Source organism: Molothrus ater, chromosome 4 (genome assembly GCF_012460135.2).
Source record: "Molothrus ater isolate BHLD 08-10-18 breed brown headed cowbird chromosome 4, BPBGC_Mater_1.1, whole genome shotgun sequence".
Lineage (NCBI taxonomy): Eukaryota > Metazoa > Chordata > Aves > Passeriformes > Icteridae > Molothrus > Molothrus ater.
In genome coordinates this window covers 72,543,164-72,567,549 of record NC_050481.2, presented here as the reverse complement: position 1 = coordinate 72,567,549, position 24,386 = coordinate 72,543,164, and positions in this window count along the sequence as shown.

Sequence of the window (24,386 nt, the reverse complement as noted above, 5' to 3'; positions counted from 1 at the left end):
TTTTCTCCGTTTTTCATTTTCCCTTTTCTCCTTTTCCTTTTTTTCCCCTTTTCCTCTTTTCCTTTTCCCCTTTTCCTTTTCCCTTTTATCCTTTTTCCTTTTTTTTACCTTTTTTATCCTTTTTTTATTTTTCCTTTTTTTTCTCCTTCCCCCCTTTCTCTCCCTTTTCCATTTTTTCTCCTTTTTTCCTCCCCTTAGCCCCCCCTTTTTCCCCTCTTTTTCCTTTTTTTCCTTCTCCCCCTCCTTCTTCCCCTTTTTACCCTTTTACCTTTTTTTCCTTCTTTGCTTTATTCCTTTTTCCCTTTTTTATTTTTTTCCCCCTGTTTTTCTTTTTCCCCTCTTATTCCCCTTTTCCTCCCAAATTTTTCTTTCCCCCTTTTTTTCACCATTTCCCCCCTTCTCACTTTTTATTTCTTTTTCCAATGAAGGACTCAGGGAGGTTTTCCCTTGTTTGTGTTTTTTTCCCCCTCCTCATTCTTTCTCCCTTTTTTCCCAATAAAACAAAATTCCCAGTTCCCCGATTTTAGACCCAGCTGCACTAAACAGGAACAGACCGTGCCATGAAGGATAAAATTTGTCCCGAATTTGTCACAGTTTTGTCCCAATTTTTTTTTTTCACAATTTGTTCCCAGTTTTGTCCCAGCCGTGTCCCAGACTGCTCCCGCTCTGGAAAAACGGCACATCCTGGCCCCTCCAGGGCAGGAATGAAACCACGGGAATATTTTATCCACATTTAGGGTAATTTACAGCCCATTCACAACCGAGAAAAACAAGGATTGCCCCAGGATCCTGCAGGGAGCAGAGGGATGCTGGGAACTCCATCCCTGGTTTCCAAAATCATCCCAAAGGGAAGGAGCTGCTGGTGGAGCTCCGAACGGGATCGTGGTGGCCTTGGGGACATCTCCAGGGTCACCCGTGCCAGGAATCCTCTGAAATCCCATCTCCACCTCCCTCCATGGGGACAATTCCCAGGATCCCTGGGCGCTTCCAGCCCCCCAAGCCGTGCTCTCCCATCCCCCAGGAGAAGCAGCTCCCCTGCTTCCATCCCCACCACTGGAGAGACTCGGGAAACCCGGGAATTCTGCCCCGAACGTGTTGTTTCCAAGTTGAAAAGGCGAAGGCTGCAGAAAGGGATCCATTAATGAAGTTTAATCTTTCCCTGAGGTCCTGTGGTTTGGGAAGGAGGAGGAGGAGGAGGAGGAGGAACGCTCTGTCTTCTGGACAGATCGGGGTTGTTTTTTCCTGTCCCCACATGAAAAATTTAGGAATGAACCCAGGATTTGCCTCCAGCTTCCCTCTGGATGTTCTCTCATTGTTCAGATGCCCAGCGAGCATCCATCAGGCTTTGTCATCCCCAATCCATGTTCTTACCGGGAAAAACAGCAAATAAATGACTCCAGCTCCTCCCACATCTTTCCCGCCCCTGTTATTTAAACAATAACCAGATTTTGGTGCTAAAAATGGCAGGTTTGGGGTCACGATCTCCCACGGAAAGCGCTGATTTTGGGATGGATCCTTGTTTTCCTTCATTCCTGGAAGGGAAGAAGGATGAGCTGCCCAGGACCCTTTAAATCAGTATTTGTTTACAGTCACAGCTCCGAACAATTCCCGATCCCTTCCACATTCCCAGTGGAGATTGGGCAGCTCCCAAGCTTTGCTCCAGAGCTTCCGAGAACCTCTTCCTCCAAGGGCAAACTTGGAGGGAATTCTGGGGCTCAGGGAGGGTTGTAAACAACCTCCCTGAAGCTCCCAAAAAAGCAGGAATTCCTTATGGAAAACACCCCAGGAGAACACCTCTTCCTCCAAGGACAAACTCGGAGGGAATTCTGGGGCTGGTGTTGTAAACAGCCTCCCCAAAGCTCCCCAAAAAAATCAGGAATTCCTCATGGAAAACACCCCAGGGGTGATGCCGCATCCATGGCCTTTCCCGAATCCGCAGCAGTCACCAACGAGGCAGCTTGGAAGGATCCGTCGGAATCGCGGGGACTTCCAAGAGAAAGCGTTGGGAATGGCGCCAGGAGCGCCGCCTGCCCCGTTTATCCCGCTTTCCCTCGCTAATGAGGGTGATCCGGGCAGGACAGGAGGCCCCAGAAGGGGCCGACACCGCCTCCAATCCCGGATTTTTAAAGGAATCTACGGGGATGAAATTCCGCGGCCCGGTGGATCAAGGAAGGGCACGTCCTGGGAAAATGGCCATTCCAGGATTGGTTTTTTTTCTTTGGAAAAGGGGATGGATCGGGAGCTCCAGAGTGGATTTGTTCTACTTGGTGGAGGGTGGGGAAATCCTATAAAAAACCCCTAAAAAGGCAGCCAGGGGAAAATGATAATGTTGATAGCTCCGAGGTGTCCGTGCCTCGGGAGACCCCAAATCCTGGGAATTTTGAGGGTTTTTAAGGATCTGTCCCAATCCCAGCCAGCAGCTGGATCCCACCAATCCCCTCATCCTATGGAGTGGAACGAAAGGAGGGGAGGAGCCCCCAGTGCCACCAACTTTGATGGTTTTATTGGGAATTCACAATTTTCCACGTTCTTTCCGTAAGATCCCAGCTGTTGGGTGCAGGGGGTGGCATGAAAAAGCTCAGGTTTTGGAAAAGAAGGAAAAGGAGGAAAAAAACATAAAAAAGAAGAGGGGCAAAATTCTGATTGGAACAGGAAGAACTCTGAAATGAATTTTGTCAAACTTCAAATCTGGAAGAGAAATAGGAGCTAAATCTGGGAATTCTGGAGGAAATGTCAGGATTGGGAGAGGGTCCCTTGGCTGGATCATCTCATTCCAAGGACAGGGACAACTTCTACCATCCCAGGGGGAATTTTGGGATGCAGCTCATCCCGGCGCCGAGGCCAATGGCATTCCCAGAGGATGGAGACCTGGAGACTGCCAGGTGTGTCCCCTTCCTGCCAAAGCCCTTTTGGATTTGCTGGGAACCTGGAGCGAGGGGAGGGGCCGGTGGCCTCGGCAGGTGGCGCTCCTGGCCTGACTAACGCCGGCAATTAACAAATTAACTTAATTAGGCGGTGACTGGGGCCGCATTGAGCAGGAGCTGCCCGTTCACCCCGAGCGTGGTCGGAGCAGCCGCGAGAATTCTGGAGGGAATGGAGGGATGATCCAAAGGCAATCCAAAGCAAGCAGCGAGGAATTTTCCTCCCTCACCGTTGGGAATTTGCTCTGGAATGATTTATTCCACCCCAGACTCCCTGCTGACCCCTTGGCTGGTCCGCTGGGATCCCTGCTCAATCCCAGATTTCCCCCAGGAGAATCCCAAAGTTTGGTTCCTTCAAGTCACTGAATTGTGGCACAGTGATTCCATGGTTGGCCTGCTCAGATCCCTGCTCAATCCCAGATTTCCCCCGGCAGAATCCCAAAAGTTTGGTTCCTTCACGCCACTGAACTGTGGCGCAGTGATTCCATGGTTGGCCTGCTCAGATCCCTGCTCAGATCCCAGATTTCCCAAATCCCAACAGCAGAATCCCAAAAGTTAAATAATTGAATTGTGGTGCAGTGATCCCATGGTTGTCCTATTTGGATCCCTGCTCAATCCCAGATTTCCTCCAGCAGAATTCCAAAGTTTGGCTCCTTTAACTCACTGAATTGTGGTGCAGTGATCCCATGGTTGTTCCATTTGGATCCCTGCTCAATCCCAGATTTCCCCCGGCAGCATCCCAAAGTTTGGTTCCTTCAAGTCCTTGAATTGTGGTGCAGTGACACCACCAGAGCCTGAGCTGGTGCCTCTAAGGAGGGCCCCCATCCAAGGATTCCCTGGAATTTTGTACCCTTGCAGTCCATGCACCCCTTCCCGCGTTGGATTTTGGGCTGGGATGTTCCCATTGGATACTCCAGACTGGGATCTGGCCGTTCCCAGCTCCTTCCCCTTGTCCCTCACCCATTCCCACCTGGCACTCCCAGAAAATGGGACCAGCTGTTCAGGAATTCTCTCTGGGGTTTGGCGTGGAATGGAAGGAAATGGTTGGAGCCACCAGGAATGAGCTGGGAATGGGGGCATGGACTGGGAGGGTACAAAATCCCAGTGCCTGGTTTGGGGCACAGGGCTGGTGCCCGTTCCCAGGTTATTCCCGGTGATTCCAACCATTTCCTTGCCACACCAAGCTCCAGAGTGAATTCCTCAGCAGCTGATCCCATTTTCCTGACTTCCAGGTGGGAATTGTTGAGGGATAGGGGGGGACACAGCTGAGCCTCTGCTCCAGTGCTCCCATCCCAAAGAAATTTCCCCCATTCCCTATTAGTTGATCCCACTGTCCCAGATTTCCAGGTGGGAATTGGTGAGGAATTAACGTTCACAGAGAGCAGTTCCAGTGCCCTGACCCCAAAGGAACTGCGCCCATTCCCCAATCCCACTGTCCCAGATTTCCAGGTGGGAACAAATGAGGGATAAGGGGTCACAGAGAGTTGTGCCCTGATCCCAAAGGAACTGCCCCCATTCCCCATTTGCCAATCCCATTGTCCCAGATTTCCAGGTGGGAATTGGTGAGGGATAAGGGGTCACAGAGAGCTGAGCTGCTGCTCCAGTGCTCTGATCCCAAAGGAACTGCCCCCATTTCCCACCATCCCAGATTTCTGGGTGGGAATTAGTGAGGGATAAAGGGTCACAGAGAGTGAGGTGCTGTTCTAGATCCCTGATCCCAAAGGAACTGCCTCCATTCCCCATTCCCCAGCAGCTGATCCCATTGTCCAGATTTCCAGGTGGGAACAGGTGAGGGATAAAGGGTCACAGAGAGCTGGGCTGCTGCTCCAGCGCCCTGATCCCAAAGGAACTTTCCCCATTCCACAGCAGCTGATCCCATTGTCCAGATTTACAGGTGGGAACAGGTGAGGGATAAAGGGTCACAGAGAGCTGGGCTGCTGCTCCAGCGCCCTGATCCCAAAGGAACTGCCCCCATTCCCCATCCAGGATCTGGGAATCATGCCGCCCTGGAGACCCGGCTGGCGAGGGCAGGTCCCTGTGCCCTCGGCAATGTCACCGTGTCCCTCTCCCCCGCGCTCATCCTCCTCCTCCTCCACGCGCATTTGGAGGCGAGCTCTTAATGGCTTGCTGTTAATTAGTGTGAACTCTGATTGCCCCGCGAGCACGCCCTTGCCTTTGTCAGCTAATTGGCCGGGCTTTCTCATCTATTATGTAAATAGCCCCGGTCTCTGCGGCGCGGTGTCGTAACGCTCCGCATTCCTGGGAGCCTGCGCTCCCGGTTCATGGAATTGTGCTCCCGGCCCCGGGCGAAAACAGCAGCAGCAGCAACAACAACAACAAAAGGCAGGCGAGCCTTTGGCTGGGCTTTGGGAGGCTCCAGAAATGAGTTCCAGAAGAAAGTGTTCCGGGCAGGAGTTCAGGGCATGGACAGCGGGAGGAGGAGACAGCGGGAAAAGCTGGATAATCCTGGCCTTGCGTCACCTCCCGCGGCCCCACGTGCACAGGTAGGGCTGGGAACCAGTCCAGAGTTTGTCCCGTGTCCCATCCCCAGGGAAGGAGCGAGGGAGGAGCAGCTCTGCCCTTCCTTCTGTGCCCAGCACTGCTGAGGCCGCGCCTGGAATTCCGTGTCCAGCTCTGGGTCACTCCATTCGGGGCCTGCCCCAATTTTCTCCCAATTTTTTTTTACAATTTGTTCCCAATTTTGTCCCAGTTGTGTCCCAAACTGCTCCCGCTCTGGAAAAACAGCACATCCCGGGGCTGGAGCATGGCCAGGGAAGGGAACAGAGCCGGGCAGGGGCTGCAGAGTCCCTGAGGGAGCCGGGCAGGGGCTCAGCCTGGAGCAAAGGAGGCTCAGGGGGCCCTTGTGGCTCTGCACAACTTCCTGGAATGTTTGAACCAGGTGGGATTTGGGATCTGATCCCAGGGGATAACAGGAAAAGAGGGAACGGCCTCAGGCTGTGCCAGGGTGGACACCAGCAGGAATTTCCCCATGGAAAGGGTGCTCAGGCCTTGGAAGTGCCCAGGGAGGTTTGGAATCCCCATCCCTGGAGGTGTCCAAGGAATTCCTGGATGTGGCGCTCAGTGCCAGGGCGGGGATTCGGCCCAGCTTGGACTGGATGGTCCTGGAGGGATTTTCCAACCTCGGGGATCGCACTGCAAGGACCATGCCTGGTTTCCCTCCTGTCCTGGGACAAGCAAAGCTCTTCACCCAATCCCAAGGTCCCTCACAGCATTATCCATGGAAGCTGTAGGTTTCTAAGGAAAACTTGGATGTTCTGGGAGCTGAGGAGTCGGAGAGGCAGGGAATTGTTTGTGGGATGGATCTGCTGGAGCAGCCCAGCCAAGGATTCTCCTCCCACCCACCCCGGGAGATGCCACAGCAGGAGGAGGAGGAGGAGGCACCATCCAGTGCCAGGAGCAGGGAGGGGACCAAAGGATTCCAAGAAGAGATCCACAGGCCTGGACTTTTCCCAAGACAACAAATTTTGGTGTTGGAGGTGGTCTAAATGGGTCTTTTCCAGTGATCCATGTCCTGCAGACGGGACAGTTTAGGACAGGAACCCCAAATGTCCTGGCCAAGCAGTGAGCAAGGTGGCTCCTTGGAATGTCAGCTGGGATTTTCCACGAGGGAGAAAAACTTCCAAAGGATATTTATTCCACAGACAAGCCGAGCTGTAAAACAAACGAGCAAAGTCCCTGCTCCGATAAATCCACTTAGAAATCCAAACCCAGTAGCAACAGGATAATTTATGTCCCACGGAGAGAGGTCCAGGGGAAAATTGATGGAGTCTCTTATTTGGGTCATAAATCAGATTCCATTAATGGAACCCATCCACAAATTTATAAACACAGCCTGGAGCCCAGGCTGGTCCTTCAGCTCCTGGGAAGGAGGGACTGGAGCAGAAAGGGGGCTCTGATCCATAAACTCCTTCCTGATAAATCCAGGAAGACAATCTGGGAAAAAATAGCCGGGCTCAATTTATGGCACCTGAAAGGGAGCCAGGCGGGAGTAAATCCTGTGTGTGCCAGCAGAAATAAATCTGGGAATGCTCTCCTCTTCTTCCCTGTCCAGAGAGCCACTCGCAAATCCAAGAGCGTTTCCAGCTCCTCTTTGCTTTGGCCTTCCTGCCTTCAGTCCCAGGAATGCCAAGGCTTACGGGATCATGGAATGGGTTGGGTTGGAAGGGATCTTAAGGATCAGACAATCCCACCCCATCCATGGGCAGGGACACCTCCCACCATCCCAGGTGGATCCAGCCTGGCCTTGGGCACTGCCAGGGATCCAGGGGCAGCCCCAGCAAATCTGGGAATTCCAGCCCAGGCAGGAATTCCTTGCCAAGATCCCAGCCCAATCTCCCCTTTCCCAGTGGGAGCCATTCCCTGCCTCCTGTCCCTGCAGGCCTTGTCCCCAGCCCCTCTCCAGCTCTCCTGGAGGCCTGCAGGCACTCTGAGGATTCCCTGGATTTTTCCCTTCTCCAGGGGAACATTCCCAGCCTGGCTCCAGAGCAGAGGGGCTCCAGAATCCTGGGATGGTTTGGCTGGAAAGAATCCCATCCCATTCCATGGGCAGGGACACCTCCCATGTCCCAGGTGTCTCCAAGCCCCACTGTCCAGCCTGGCCTTGGACAATTCCATTGGTTTGGCAGCCACAGCTTCTCCAGGCAGCCACGTTCAGTGGATCCAGAGCCCCTCCACCCTTCCCAGGGCAAGGGAAGACGTTTAAATCCATTAAATCCATCAGAATTCCTTGCCCATTCCCCACAGCTCCCGTGTTGAGCAGGAGGCCACAGCTCCGCTGGATCCAAGAGGAGAATTCCAGCATGTTCCATCAGGCAGGGAATATTCCCTGAGGAGCTGCTGCTGGCTTTGCCATCCGTTTTCCAAACCCGACTTGTTTCACGGATTCCTCTGGGATGGGGCACGTTGGGAGATGGTTTTGGCCCCAGGTGGAAATTCGATTTCACAGGAATTTAATCCGGACTGGGCACATGGGATCAGCTCCTGCTTTTCCCCAGGGATAAAAATTCCTGTGTTCCTTTGAGGGTGCCGCTCTCCGGGACACCAAAGGCCAATTCCGACAGCGGAATAATCCAAAGGTGGGGGAGCCTGGGAGCGACGAGTAAGGATTAAAATCTCCTTTTTACAAGAATTTCATCACCAAATCCCTGCCTTTCCCAGCTCAAAATCCATTGGGGATTGTCTGAAAAGCTTTGATGAGGTGCCTCTAATTGGGCTTGGAATTCTGGAGGCATTACCTGGGATAAAGGTGAGAGAGTTGCACAAAGAGGTTGGAAGAATTAATTCGGATTAAAATTTGACTCCTCTTTTTCACTTTTCCCGCAGCTTAGTGGAGCTGTGTGAAGATTGCCCTTTATTCCAAGGGAAATTTTCCATTATCTTCCCAAAAAAAAAAAAAAAAAAAAGTGGCTGTGTTTTAAACATTTGGAAAGCCAAAATAATGGAATAATGGAATTGGTTTAGTTGGAAAAGCCCCCTGACCACCACCTTGTCCCTGATGTAGGGACAGAGGTTTGGGCACAGTTTGGGCTCAGGAATTTTCTCTAATATTCCTTGGAAAGGTTTGTGTTGGAAAAGTTGGGAAATGGAAGAGGTGTTCACAAATGTGAACAGTGCGGGGTGGCTGGAAGTGAGTTAAGAGCTGTAATTTTTTAAAACAATATTAAGATAATATTGTTTTAAGATAGTAAAACAATATTGTTTTAAGATAATAAAACAATATTAAGATAAAAATATATTTTTATCTTAAAAACAGGACTGGAGCCATTTCTGAGTGAACGCAACCAGCAAAAAAAATAATTATGTTAATTAATTCAGATATTATTTTAAAAATTCTTTTAATTAAGCCCGAAAAATCCCAGTGCTTTGACCTTCAAGGGTTATTTCAATAAACCTGATTTTGGCAAAAAGCTGAGGTGAAATTGGTGACCCTGGCAAGAAACGCGATGAAAATTTGGCCCTAATTAAAAAAAAAAAATGTAGCCAAGAAAAGAATAGAAATAATAAATTAATGAAAGAAACGCTACATAAATATTAATATACACATATAAAATATAGATAAATCTAAAAAGATATTAAACACATAAATATAACTATTTTTAAATAAATATATAAATATATAAAATATATAGAAATTTATATATATATACACATATATAAAATATATATTTTTATATATATAAAAATATATACGTATATGTATATATATAAATAAAAATAAATAATAGTAAGAGGCTGTGTGGCAATTTCCTTCTCGGGTGTTGCTCACGTGTCTCCCTTGAGTCAGTCGAACATTTTTCCACCCGGTGGGGTCTGTCCATGATCCAACACCCGTTTCCTAACGATTATCCCGAGGAAAACATAAATTTCCGGGGGGGCTGGGAAGAGGCAATTTTGCAATCCTGGCAGAGAGGTCAAGCACGGACAGGGCAGCTCAGGATGTGGTGACTGGGCAGAAAATCCTCTTTGGGTTGCGCTGAAACGGCCAAGGACAAGTTTGGACTTCTTAGGGAAGGCGACGGAGCCTGGGAAGCTCTGGGAAAGCTCGGGATTAAGAGCAGATAACGTGGATCCAAATCCTTGTAAACTGCAGGAATTTCCTCAGCCGGGGTGGCTGCAGAGAAGACAAAGCACCCAGAGGTGGAACGGGGATGAGTTTTAAATCCTGGGACAGATGGGGTTTGGGGAATTTCCACCCTGGAGTCTGGGAGACCTCCAAGGACAAATTGTCCCGGAAAAATTCAGCTGAGCTGTTCTGGATCCTCTCTGGGCTTGGAGCTGGATTTGCCTCTGGAGGAGGAGCAGGAATTTTTTGGTTTGGAAAGGTTTTCTCGTGCCTGGAGGAATGGGGGTTGAGAGTCCAAAATCCAGTTTAACCAACGGAAGTGGCCTGGGAGAACTTCCCAGGGATTTTGGGAATACCGTAGGATTAACATTCCCTCAGAACCACGGAATATCCTGAGCAGGAAGGGACCCACAGGGATGGTGGATCCAACTCCTTCCCAGCCCAGGATGATCCCAATAATCCCACCTTGTCCATGGGAGCGTTGTCCAAACACTCCTGGAGCTCTGGCAGCCTTGGGAATGTGGCCATTCCCTGGAAAGGTGTTCCAGTGTCCAGCAGCCTCTGGATGAGGAATCTTTTCCCAATATCCAACCTAATCCTCCCTGGAGCAGCTCCAGCTGTTTCTCCCTGGAAAATTTAGAGTTTCCTACTCTTATTTTTTTTTAAGGAATATTTTCCTTGAGATACTCAAAGCATCCGGGTTTTTCCTTTTTTTCCCCCATTTTTTTACAATATTTCCATGTCTTGGGGTTTTTTTTCCCCCTTACTGAAGGTAGAACTCCTTTTTGGCTGGGCTTATCCCAGTAAATTATCCATAAAATTTCCGTGTTGGAAATGGATTTTCCCTCATCCTGAAGACGCCAGGCCCAGGGCAGGAGATCTCCCCATTTTTGGGCTCTCTTGGGATCGTTCCTTGCTGGGATCCGGAGGATTCGGAGCGTCCTCGTGATGAGCATTAGGATTTGTCATCTGATTCCTGGGGGATTCATTCAGGGATCGAATTTAAAAAAAGGAGGGGAAAAAAAATCATCCTGCATTGACACCGATCCATTTCTCAGCCATGGACCAGCAGAGGCACCCCTGGGAATCTTTCCTTGAGGAAAAATCACCATTTCTGTGGGATTTTGTGGATTTTGGGTCAGGCCCTTGGCTGGTCTCCAATGCCAGGAAATTTTCCTGCTTTCCACCAGCTGGGATTCCGGCCAGGGATGTGGAGTCGCTCCCTGCTCGCTTGTGTTGGTGGAAAAGAGCTTTGAGGATGGATCTGGACCCCTGCAGGTGTTTAAAAAGGAAGGGAAAAATTGGGATAATCCCTCTCTCCAGAGCCTCCGGATTCGTGTGGAGACAGCGGGAAAAAGTGGATCTGTGGTTACAGTGGGACAAATCCAGGGAAAGGTCACATTCAAAGGTGAATTATTAGGGATTTGCAGATTATTTCCACTTTTTCCAGTGGGGTTCAAGCCTGGCAGGAATCATCGTTTTCCTGTTTTCTGGCACAGCTGGGACAGTGGCTTGTCTCAGCAGAGCAGCCAAAAATTTGGGGTGCAGCATCTCCTTCCTCCAAGACCCGGATGGGAATCTTGAAAAAATGGAATTTTTGCAGCTCCACCCGAGTTCCTCAGGGTTTCCTGCCTTCCTGAAGGATGATCCCGGAGCCTTCGCTTTTCCTGGGGAAGCACCTGGATCTGCTGGATGTGAAGAAATTAATTTGTGATTTACACCCATTTTTGGGGTGCTGGGGCCTGATTTTTACGACCCCAAATCAGAGAGAAGTGGAGATTCAGGGCCTTGAAATGTGAATTTTACAGAAAAGAGTCCAAGAAAAAGCCCGAAAACAGATGAGCAGATAAATCCTGACAGATCAGGACCTGCTGGAAGATCCGAGGGCTCAAGGGCTCCTCATCGAGGAACTCGTTAAATGCCAGATCCGTTCGCTGTCATTCCTGCTATTCTGGGATATGTGGAAATATCAGGGAAAAAAGGTCAGAAAAGCAAGGGTGGTTCTGCAGCGCTGCTGGAGCTGGGGCAGAGCAGCTCCAGGGGATCCAGGTCCACATCAGGAGCAACAGGTTTGTCCTGGGAAGCCTCCACGGGATCTGTCCCACCTGGACATGGATTTGGGACGAGTATCTGGTCCCGGAGATCCAAAAAAACCACAGCAGGGCTTCCATTTCCAACATTCCTTCAGCTCTGCCCTCCAATTCCAAGGCAGGGACACCTCCCACTGTCCCAGGTGGATCCAACCCGGCCTTGGGCACTGCCAGGGATCCAGGGGCAGCCCCAGCAAATCTGGGAATTCCAGCCCAGGCAGGAATTCCTTGCCAAGATCCCAGCCCGACCTCCCCTTTCCCAGTGGGAGCCATTCCCTGGCTCCTGTCCCTGCAGGCCTTGTCCCCAGCCCCTCTGCAGCTCTCCTGGAGCCCCTGCAGGCACTCTGAGGATTCCCTGGATTTTTCCCTTTCTCCAGGGGAGCATTCCCAGCTCTGCCAGCCTGGCTCCAGAGCAGAGAGGCTCCAGAATCCTCTCGGGCCTCTTCTGGACTCTCTCCATGGCCAAAATCCCTCTTTTTTTGGGGACATTTTCCTTATAGCTCAGCATGGCCATGTTGGGCCTCCCTGCAAACCCTTCCCCTTTAATTTGGGGGTTAAAAGGACTTTTCCAGGCCATCCCGAGCTGGGAACAGCCCTTTGCCTCGGGGCTCTGCCCACCAGGCCTTGGCCACCAGGCCTGGCTCCTGCCAAGGTTCGGGAGACAATTCCTGGTTTCTCCTTTCTCCTGGAGCTGCTCTGACTCATCCACACGGAGCAGACACAACTTCCTTGGTCCCATTCCCACAGCAGCAACTGCTGCCTCTGGCTTGGCTTCAAAAAGGCTCCGGAGGTGCTAAAATCCCACAGAACTGGCAGGGATTGGAGCCCAAAACTGACTTTTTTTTAGATCTGGGTCTCTGTCTCTGTTCTGAGGCTCTGCCTTGTTGCTCCTGGCGCGGGTGGGAGGCTCTGAAGGTTCCGAGATCGGGGGTTTTTTTTTGGGAAGGAAGATAAGAGGCTCTATGTGTTGTGTCTCCCAGCTGGTTAACCAGGCTCCAAACAGACTCCATGGAATTGCTGTGGCTTTTCCTGCTCGGAGCGGGGCCGGGTCACTGAGATGAGCCCCATTCGCTTTCTTTCCTCAGCTGAGGATGGAAAACTCATTTTAGGGAAGGACCTGGTGATGGAAAGTTGCTCTGCTTCATCGCTGGGTCTTCCCTTCTTTTTTGGGGGGTCAGTGTTCAGGAGAACGAGCTCTTGGTCTGGCACAGGGATGGATGAATTCCAGGGATCTCCTGCCAGGAGGGCACAGCTGGGGGGGTCGGGCTCTGCTCCAGGGAACAGGGACAGGAGCAGAGGGAACGGCCTCAGGCTGGGCCGGGGAGGGTCAGGGTGGGCATCAGCAGGAATTTCCTCATGGAAAAGCTTGGGAAGCATTGGGAGTGCCCAGGGAGGTTTGGAGTCCCCACCCCTGGAGGTGTCCAAGGAATTCCAAGGAATTCCTGGATGTGGCAACCAGTGCCAGGGCGGGGATGGGGCACAGGCTGGACTGGATGACCCTGGAGGGCTCTTCCAACCCCAATGATTCCATGAACCTCCGTGTGATCCACACGTTGTTCCTGGGACATCCTGGCCTCCAAGATCCATCTTTTTTTTTTTTTTTTTCATGGCCTCATTCCATGGCAGCAGGGAAGGAGCAGTGGGGGTTTGGAAGATTCCCAGTGCCAGGTACATCCCATCCTGAGGGAACAGCACCAGGACACCAGCCCTGGATTGCTGAGACAACTTTGCTGTGTGAGGTCCTCTCAGAAAGGAGAGATCTGGATTTAGAGCTGGATCTAGATCTAGAAAAGGCCAGGTTTTAGATCTGAGCAGCCTGGTTTAGTGGAGGGTGCCCCTGCCCATTGCAGGAGCTGCAATGAGACGAGCTTTAAAGTCCCTTCCACGCCAAACCATTCCACGATTTTTATTTCACAGCCTTGTTTAAAAATCTTGCCACAAAGTAAGCGAGGAGAAAACTCTCCTAATTTATTCTCCCCTCACTCTGAAAAGCAGTTTGTTTATTTTATTTTCTTTAATTTTTTTTCCCTTCATCCAACAACGCCAACAAGGAGGGCTTGAAGGCACCTTTCCCCTGCCGGGGAAGGGATGGATTAGGGAACACCAGCAAGGAGAAGGTGAGGGGGAAGCAGCAGGAGCTGCTGTGCCCCAACCAGAGCCTTGGAACCCTGCCCATCTCTGAGTAACACATCCAGAGTTATTTATTCCTCCCCGGAACCAGGACCTCCTGCAGGAGCCTCCACAGAAAAGATTTGCAGGAATTCTGGACACCTTTGCCCTGTCATGGGAGTCCATCCCATGGAGGGCTTGGCTTGGGCTCCTCTGTGGCTCCCTGTTAGAATGAATTCCTTTATTTCCCCTCTGTTTTAAATCCAAGGGGATTTGGATCCCTCTGGATCCAAATAGGGGGGAGCTGATTTGCCAGCACACTGGGAGGGCGTGGGGAGGTGTTTGCCAGGCTTGGATGGAGGTGGAGGATGGAGAGATCCAAACCTGGGAGAGACTGATCCCTGCAGAGCAGGGGAGCAACATCTGGAGCCAATCACCCTTCCAGCTGTGCCTGGCCTCCAGCTGTGCCTGGCTTCATCCCACAGGGTGCTCAGCCCACAGAGAGGCAGGAAGAAGCTGGTGGAGTTGGGATGATGAGGGCCATGACCTTGGGGGTGTTTGCTGAGCCATGGGCGGCTGAGATGGTGGATGGTTTGGATGGTGGTGGTGGATGGTTTGGATGGTGGTGGATGGTTTGGATGGTGGTGAGCCATGGTTCAGATGGTGGTTGATGGTTGGATGGTGGTGGATGTTCAGAAGGTGGTGGTTGATGTTCAGGTGGTGGTGGTTGATGGTTGAGTTGGTGGTGGTGGAAGATGGTTCGGGTGGTGGTGGAAGATGGTTCAGGTGGTGGTTGATGGTTTGGATAGTAGTGGGTGATGTCCAGATAGCGGTGGTTGATGTTTAGGCAGTGATGGTTGATGGTTTGGATGGTGGTGGTTGATGTTTAGACAGTGATGGTTGATGGTTTGGATGGTGGTAGTGGTGGTTTGGGTGGTGGTGGGTCATGGTTCAGCTAGTAGTTGATATTCAGGTGGTTGATGGGTTGGATGGTGCTGGATGATGGTTCAAACGGTGGTTGATGTTCAGGTGGTGGATGATGGTTTGGATGGTGGTGGATGTTTGAGGTGGTGGTGGTGGATGTTCAGGTGGTGGTTGATGTTCAGGTGGTGGATGATGGTTTGGATGGTGGTTGATGTTTGAGGTGGTGGTGGTTGATGTTCTGGTGGTGGATGGTTTGGATGGTGGTGGTTGATGGTTTGGATGGTGGTTGATGAGTTGGGTGGTGGTGGATGATGTTCAGTTTGTAGTGGTGGATGTTTAGAAGGTGGTGGTTGATGGTTTGGGTGGTGGTGGTGGTGGATGGGTTGGATGGTGGTGGTTGACGGTTTGGGCGGTGGTGGTGGAAATTCAGGTGGAAGTGGTGGATGGGTTGGATGATGGTGGTGGTGAGTGATGTCCAGATAGCGGTGGTTGATGTTTAGGCAGTGATGGTTGATGGTTTGGACGGTGGTGGTTGATGTTTAGGCAGTGATGGTTGATGGTTTGGACGGTGGTGGTTGATGTTTAGGCAGTGATGGTTGATGGTTTGGATGGTGGTAGTTGATGTTTTGGCAGTGATGGTTGATGGTTTGGATGGTGGTGGTTGATGGTTTGGTGGTGGTTGATGGTTTGGTGGTGGTTGATGTTTAGGCAGTGATGGTGGATGGTTTGGATGGTGGTGGTTGATGTTTAGGCAGTGATGGTTGATGGTTTGGATGGTGGTAGCTGATGATTTGAACATTCCAGAGGACACTTGGAGCCAGTAGGGGACTGCCCCAAACCTTGGGGATGAGCTCCATGGTTGGGTTGGACACCCCCAGCCGAAAACCCGAACAAACCAACGTCCCCCACCCCACTCCTTCCTCCTGCTCCGAACCCGCCCGGTGCCACCGCCCGGGGCAGCTCCCCCGGGGGATTCCCGGGAAGAGGAGCTCTCCCGAATTCCCAACGGGATGGGGCCGATAACCCCGGGCCGGCAGGGCTCTCCCAGGTTTGGGGTTGTTCTGTTCTCCCCGGGCACGGCCCTTATCTCTTATCTCGCGTGCGGTTTCCCTCCCCACATGGAGCACAGCTGGGGCAGGAGCCCGATAAGCAGGGAGGCATTTCCCGCTCCCCCAGCGCAGCTCAGGAAAAGGGGAGGGAGAGGGAAGGGGATCCAACGGGCCGAGCTCCCGCTGCCATTCCCGAGAAATCAATCAGCCAGGGAGGGGCGCGGCCCTTGGCAAACCGCGGGATTGAGAGGAAAACATCGCAAAAAGGGGCGGAGGGAGGGGGGTGTAGGAGTTGGGAGTGTGTGTCTTTGCTCCTGGGAGGTGTTCCCAAAAGATTCAGCAGGAGCTGGCAGGGAAAACCTGGGATTTGGGGAGCAGGCTAAGAATTAGGGAGATAGGAATGAGTGCATTTGTTTCTGGGAGGTGTTCCCAAAAGATTCAGCAGGAGCTGGTAGGGAAAACCTGGGATTTGGGAAGCAGGCTGATAATTAGGGAAGATAGGAAAGAGTGCATTTGTTTGTGGGAGGTGTTCCCAAAAGTTTCAGTAGGGAACGCTGGTAGGGAAAATCTGGGATTTGGGAAGCAGGCTGATAATTAAGGAGATAGGATTGAGTGGATTTGTTTCTGGGAGATGTTCCCAAAAGTTTCAGTAGGAGCTGGTAGGGAAAATCTGGGATTTGGGAAGCAGGCTGATATTTAGGGAGATCAGGAGATGGGAATGAGTGGATTTGCTCATGGGAGATGCTTTCAAACGTTTTAACAGGAGCTGAGAGGGAAAGGTTGGGATTTGGGAAGCAGGCTGATATTTAGGGAGATCAGGAGGTGGGAATGAGTGGATTTGCTCCTGGGAGGTGTTCCCAAAAGATCCAGCAGGAGCCGGCAGGGAAAACTTGGGATTTGGGAAGCAGGCTGATAATTAGGGAGACAGGAGATGGGAGTGAGTGGATTTGTTTGTAGGAGATGCTCCCAAAAGTTTCATCAGGAGATAGTAGGGAACGCCTGGGATTTGGGAAGCAGGGAACCACACTCGTCCTGTGCTGGAAAACATCAGCCAGGACTTGTGGTCTGCAGTGGCAAAGGTTGGGAAAATCCACATTTGGAATCTCCTCGGCAGTTTGGGAACTCCTGCAGTGTCAGATGGAGCATTTGGGGTTTTTTTGGTTTGTTTTTTTTTTTTTTTCAGGCTTCAGTTCCCTCCCAGAGTCTGTGAGGCCCGAACCCTCCATCCTGCTCTTTCGGGAATATGTCCAGCTGTGTTCCTGCTGTTATTCCATGTGGAAATAGGGCACGTGGGAAAAGCCTTTGGATGGACGCTCAGCACAGGTGCAGCTGGATTTAGGGATCTTCCCTTCTCTTTGTTCTGAGAATGGGCAATTATTTGAAATTAAATAAATTTTTGGGTTCAGGTCCCTCCATTCCCAGTTTGGAAGAGTTTCTACCTCCTATTAGGAAGGAGTGGGGTATTTTTGGGATGTGAGTCTCTCCTTTGGGAGAGGGGCTGTTGCCGACAGGGATTGTCCTCATGGAATGTCTCATCCCACAGAATTTGGGGCTTGTGTGGAGACCTGGCTTAGGGAAAACCGGGCCTTGCCCTTGTCCTGCCAGGGTTGCTCTGGCTGAATTTTGGGAAGACTTCTGCTGGCACAAGGTTAGGAATGTGATTGAGGGTGTGTTGGGCACCCGATGATCCCAAATACCAAATTCCCACTTCCCAAACCAGCCTGAAGGGAAAATAGAGCTGGGATTGGTGCCAGAGGAGTGGATCCCTCTGTTGAGGAGTCACACCTATCACCCTGAGCCCTCCTTCCCAAAAAAAGGGAATTGAATCCCCGTTTCCATGGGAATTGCTCAGAGCAGGTTTGGGGTTTCCTCCTGTTTCTCATTCCACTGGAAAGGTGCCATGGGAAGAAGGGTGGGAGGGAGCTCCAGGACACCAGGAAGCTCCAAACCCTGTGGAGCTCTGGAGAGGAGGGAGTCTGGAAGAGAGGCCTCAGCTCCTGGGCTGGGAGCTGTGTCCCGGCAGGAATTTTGGTTTCCTTGGGCTCTGGAGCAAGGTTTGAACTCCCATCCCAAGCTGGAAAACTGGGAAACAGCCCCTCAAGACTAAGGACTTGGGGACTTCCATGGATCAGCTTCTCTGCCATCCGCGTAGGAATGGTGGCCACCATTCCACCTAAATTTGTGTCATTATTCCCAAAATATCCTTCCAAGATTTCTCCTGTTGCATCCAGCCAGCTCGTAGGGTTTGTCTGGTCTGCTCACTTTCACTCTGAGCTTGTTCCTGATTTAATTCCCCTGGGACTTCCTCTAGGATCTTCCAAATTGTTCCTCTGAATTCCCTGAGAACTTTTCCTGGGACCTTCCCAACCTCTGGTGGGATGGTCCCTCTTGTTAAATTCACCTGGAAGTTTTCTTAGGATCTTCCAAATGGTTCCTCTGATTAAATTCCCCTGGATCTTTTCCTACGATCTCCCAAACTGTTCTTGGAACGGTTCCCCTTGTTATCTTCCCCTTCCAAACTTTTCCTAGGATCTTCTGAGCTTCTTCTTGGATGGTTCTTCTTGTTAAATTCCCCTGGAACTTTTCCTGGGATCTTCAAAATGTTTTTTCTTGTTAAATTCCCCTGGATCTTTTTCTAGGATCTTCCAAACTGCTCTTGGAAAGGTTCCCCATGTTAAAGTCCCCTGAAACTCTTCCTAGGATCTTCTGAGGTTCTTCATGGATGGTTCTTCTTATAAATTCCCCTGGAACTTTTCCTTGGACCTTTTCTTAGGATCTTCCAAATATTTCCTCTGAATAAATTCCCTGAGAATGTTTCCTAGGGTCTTCTAAATGGTTCCTCTGATCAAATTCCCCTGGATCTTTTTCTAGGATCTTCCAAACTGCTCTTGGAATGGTTCTCTTTGTTAAATTCCCCTGGAATTTTTCCTAGGATCTTCCAAATGGTTCCTCTGGTTAAATTCCCCTAGAAACATTCCCTAGGATCTTCCAAAGCCTGCTTGGATGGATCCGGGGAGATGAACCGGCTGAGAGGGACCTGAGCCAGCATTTGGGCAGAAGAAGGGGTAAAGTGTCGTGCACGTGACTGGGAGAGGGAGAGGATTTGGGAATGAGATCCCGAATCCGTGATAATGTCCCTGTGGGAGACGGATTGGTCCGGGGGTGTGAGAAAGGAATATTTGGAAGTGTGTGGGTGTGAGGTGTGTGTGAGACTGTGCCTGCCTTTCCCTCCCCACATTCTGAGAACCTTTTTGGGGTGCTCACACTGGGCCCAGTTCCCGAAATAATCCACCCATCCCAAAAAATTCCGGAGTCTGTGGCCCCCTGGAGGAGAAGGATTTGCTCCTGTGCCTCGGGACTGGTTTCCCACAGCTCATGCTGGAGGTCAGGGTGGGTGCCCAGGGGTGTTTGGGGTATCCCAACCCCTCTCCTTGCTCCTCTTGCCATCTTCTGAGGGATGGAGAAGGGGAACACCTCCAATCTCTCCCCACCGCTTCCCATCGCACTCCTGGAAACCATGGAAGGGGCAACTGAACATCCATGGGCCGGAGGTGATGTCACAAGGGCCTGGGAAAGAGTGGAATCATCCCCATTTTTGTGTCATTATGACAGCCTTGATAATTTTCCCCTTCCAGAGTGTTCCTAAACCTTGGACTTTAGGGCAAGGGCAGCACGTGGAGCATGGGAACCCTTTTGATCCCAAAAAGTGCTGGCATCCCTGTGAGGAGCTCGGGATTCTCCTGCTGTCAGCAGTTCCCCTCACCAGCCCCAACACGTGGAAAATGCAGGCTCAGGTCCCTTTTCCCTCGGGAAAGGGCCAGGCCACCTCTCCCGCCTGGAGCCGCGTGGTGGCAGGTGCCTCCTTGCGCCCTTGTTTTCCCTATTTTGGGAAAGCCATCCCAAAGCCTGGCAGAGGGAACACCAGGATTCAGTGGGTCAGCAAGAAAGAACAAGCAAGGCTGGCTGTGTTGGCGCTCCGGGAAATTCACCTGGGAGCCGCCGGAGCTCCGGCTCCTGCTCCGAGGACTGTTGATGTTTGGGAAATGAAACAACCCCTGGTGCTGGCGACTGGAATTCAGGTCTCCCCACTCCCAGGGGAGTGTCCTGATCCCAAGGCTCTGGAGTCATGCTCACTCTTGCCCTCTGGAGCTTCAGGCTTGGATTTGATGGGGTTTTTATTTTTTTTTTTCCCTTTATGAGGAGTTTCTCCCAAAAAAAGCTGGGGGGTGAGCACCTCTCCTCTTCTGCTGTCTGGAAGGGCAGGCAGGATTTGGAGGATGGGGTTTCCCAGGTCCCAGGGAATGCTTGCTGGCATGTCAGTTGTTATTTGGGAAGGGCCTGCAGGAGTTTTGTCTCCTAGTCCTGCTCATTATGGGAATCTGCATATGGAAGTAATTATGCAAATTATGGGAGATGTGGAGCATGGCATGGAAACACCCACGGACCAGGCCTCGGTGGTGTCACCAGGCAGGGACACAGGACAAGGACTGAGACACCTCAGACCACATCCTGATGCTTTGGGGTTGGGAATTTTCACTAAAAACTGAGATTTTCCGTGGATTTTGGTGCCCTCGGGGTGACACAGCAGGTGAGCCAGGGTGTGAGAGTGAAATCTTGGACACCCGTGGATAAACACGCTGGGCTTGGCCGTGCAGACCCTCGTGGGGGAGTGTTCTTCCCAGTGATTTATCCTGGCAGTCTCCAAAGGCAGCCAGCCTCTGGAGAGAGGCCCCTTGGAAAGCAGCAGGGCCTGGAGCCTGGCAGGAAAATCCACCAAACAGGAAAGCTTTGATATTCCTGGCGTTGGGAATGGCGAGCAAGGAGAGGCTCTTGCACAACTCCCGCTGAGCTTGGTGCTCCCACATCCCCCCCTGGTTTTAAAACCAGAGTTTTGGCTTTAAAAGCTTTATTGCTGACCCTAAATCCCTTAGGATCCCTGTCCTGCCCCTGCCAGCGCTGAGCTCCCCTCTGGAATCCTGGAGGGTCCCCAAATCCGCTGCTGCTCCCCCAGGTCCTGGTAGGGTCCCGAGCGTTGAGTCGGTGCCTGTGGGCAAATCACTTCCACCTCTGTAGGATCTGGCTGTAAACCGAGGTTAATAACCCCAAATTACCAACCTGTGAGAATTAATGAGCTCAGCCCGGCCCGGCCCTTTGAAGGCAGGAGGCATTACAGGAGCGCCGGGCCATTATTGCCGAGTGTGGTTTTAATCTCGGTCTAGTTTCACTTACAAATTGGAGTTCTGCTCCCTTTGGACTGCACGGCACTAATTAGACAGGGAAGGGAGGAAATAAAGGTTTCCAGTGTTGGAAACCAGTTAATTTTAGGGTGCTTTGCTTTAATTGCGTCTGCAAAGACATTGGGAAAACGTGTAATGAGCTGAGAACGCTTGAACTCGGCTTTTATTGGTCCCTAAACCCTTGCTTCTGCTAAGTCACAAAATGCCAGTAAAAGAGTGGAGAGCTTGACCTTTTTTGAAATTTTTTTGGGGGAATGCTGAGGTGAAATAATTCCTCCTTACCCCGTTTCAACGTCGCCCTCCTCCTCCTCCTCCATAAATCCCGGAGCACTTCCCAGGAGCGGGTGCAGCGCTCTCCCCTCTCGTTTGGGAAACACAAAGCAGAGGGAGGTGCCGGGATTTGCCCAGGGTCACGTAAATGAGGCTTTGGCTCTGTGAGGAACATGTGGCAATTTAGGAAAACAGGTGGAAAACACGCTGTGGACACTTACCTCATTTTTTGGGCTCGTTTTCACTCTGGCCAGCTCCTCCTGGCTTAAGCTGGTTTTGGGTGTAAAGTGAAGCTTTGCCGTGGTTTGTTGGACTGGGATCTGTCTGGCTCCGGCACAGGGAGGACGTGGAGCTGCTGGAGAGATCCAGAGGAGGCACCAGGGAGGTCAGAGGGATGGAGCAGCTCTGCCGGGAGGAAAGGCTGGGAGAGCTGGGAATGTCCAGCCTGGAGAGGAGAAGCTTTGGGGTGAGCTCAGTGTGGCCTTGCAGGGCCTGAAGGAGCTGCAGGAGAGAAACTCTGGGCAAGGGATGGAGGAACAGGACACAGGGAATGGCTCCCAGTGCCAGAGAGCGGGAGAGATGGGATATTGGGAAGGAATTCCTGGCTGTGAGGGTGGGGGATAAAACTGGGAAACCCCAGGTGGAATCTTTGGGGAGAGCGCCCGAAACAGCAGGACTGGGAGAGCTGTGGCTTGGTTTGAGGAGGTTTTGGGGGATGAACTGGAGGCTGGAAAAGTGGTGGATGTGGTTCTGGACACTGGCGGTGGACTGGTAGCGTTGGACAGCCATGGCCATCCTCCCTCAGGCTCCAGGAAAATCTGGGAACAAAATCTGGGAACACCTTTGGGATCTGATTGCTGGACCAGTTTGACTGGGAGGGAGCTGCTTGGAGATGATGGTTTGGTTGTGGCAAAGTGAAGAAGAGAAGGTTTTGGGGTGGTTTATAGGAATTTGGGGATCCAGAAGATTGGGGATTTCTTTCCAGCTCTTCAGAGACTCCAGAGTGACCAGAGCGGGTTTGTCACATCTGAAGTGGGATCATGGAATGGGTTGGGTTGGGTTGGGAGAGACCTTAAAGCTCATCCAGCCCCACCCCTGCCATGGGACACCTCCCACTACCCCAGGTGGATCCAGGCCCTGTCCAACCTGGCCTTGGGCACTTCCAAGGGACATCATGTCCTCAACAGGATTTGCACAGAAGTGACGGAAGATGAAGATGTCTTCAGATCTGCCCTTGCCTCTCCTTGTGGGGATCTTCCTTTGGGATGGGGAGTTCCCAGTCTGGCTCTCCTGGGATAATCCTGGTGTCCCGTGGCCCTTCCTGGAAGGACAGGATTAGGGTTATTCTCTCTGGGGACTGCTCCCCTCAGAGACCTCGGCTGTTTTATGGCAGCATCCTCACTCCCAGGTCAAATATTTGTTGATTTCCCACTGGAAATTCAGCAGAGATTTGGGGGCAGCTCCAGCTTTCCATGTGTGGGAAGTGCGGTTGTTTAATGGGAATGGTCATTTTGTCAGGCTTTTCCAGGAAAACTGCCTTGCCTTTGGTCCTGAAACAAAGCTCCTCATGACACCTTTAATGCTTTGGGTTGTTTCAGGATTTTATTTCTTTTTTAAGGCCCCCAGAGCAGATCCTGGTGAGAATTCAACAGCTTGTTCCACTTGGAGAAAGGGAAAATCCCAGGGAATCCTCAGAGTCCCTGTGGGGGCTCCAGGAGAGCTGCAGAGGGGCTGGGGACAAGGCCTGCAGGGACAGGAGCCAGGGAATGGCTCCCACTGGGAAAGGGGAGATTGGGCTGGGATCTTGGCAAGGAATTCCTGGCTGGGCTGGGATTCCCAGATTTGCTGGGGCTGCCCCTGGATCCCTGGCAGTGCCCAAGGCCAGGTTGGACACTGGGGCTTGGATCCGCCTGGGACAGTGGGAGGTGTCCCTGCCCATGGAATGGGTTTGGCACTGGATGAATTTTAAATTCCCTTCCAACCCATCCCATTCCAGGATTCAGGAATTACGGCGGCCTGAGAGCCAAGCACTCAACTTCGGGAAATCCCAGCTGTCCCATCCGCCTTCTTCTTGACTCCGGGAATCCCGGGAAGGGAGCTCGGCCCCGCAGCAGCCCCCGCGGCGCTCGGTACCATGGACAGCGCTGGCACGGCCCCGCCACTCGCGGGGACCCGGCAGGCCCCGGCCCCGTCCCGGAGCTCCCGGTGTTTCCTTGTCCCCCCTCTGCTTCGTGCCCGCCGCTCTCCGGAGGTTTCCTCGCAGTAGCAGCTTTTGTTTGTCCTGGATTAGCTGTGGGAAAACGCTGAAATCCACCTGGATTCAAGAGGGTGGGTAGGTTGTCTGCACATGTGATGTTGGCACGAGGGGAGTTCTCCGTCTGCTGCAGGAAAAAAAAGGAGTTTTTCCTTCAAAAGCAGGGATTTTGACATCTTAAAATTGGTGTCCCTGTATCCCTGCAGGGGTGGGGAATGTGAGGAGGAAAAATCCATGATTAGAGGGATTTTTGGGAAAGGGGATTCGGCACAACCAGGGAAGCTGTGGCTGCTCCTGAATCCTGGAAGTGCCCAAGGCCAGGCTGGATGGGGCTTGGAGCCACCTGGGATAGGGGCAGGAGTCCCTGCCCATGGAATGGGGTGGAAGGAGGAGATCTTCAAGGTCCCTCCAACCCAAACGATTTTCTAACTCTGCAGCTGCTTTCTGGAGGTGGGAATTTCCCAGGAATTCTTGCTCTGAAGTTTCAAGGACAGGTCATGGAGCTCGTTCCAGGACCAGAGGGAGGTTCCCTTCCATGGAATCCCCTCGGCTCACCGGAACAAAGGATTGCTGGGAGCAGATCTGTGGCACCTTTCAGGTCCGACCCTTGTAATTGAATGCATGGAACAGCTCCACCTTTGAGCCCGGGGACCAGAGAGGGGCTGGAGATTTAAACCCGGCTTAGCAGAGGGCACAAAAAAGCTTAAGCTGCAGAAAGGGAGCTCGTTGCAAAACCCCCGGCGAGGATCCCACCTCTGAGTGCTGTTCTGCTCCAGCTGGGATCAGGACACGGGAGCTGGGTGCAGGGAATTGAGGACATCGAAGCAGCAGCTCAGCATAACCCGGGAGCGCTGAGATTCCCAAGGAACTCGTTTGGCTTCTTGGGAACACGGGAGGGACAAAAGAGGTGTCGGGTCCCCAGCAAGGCTGTGGGGATCACGCCGATCCC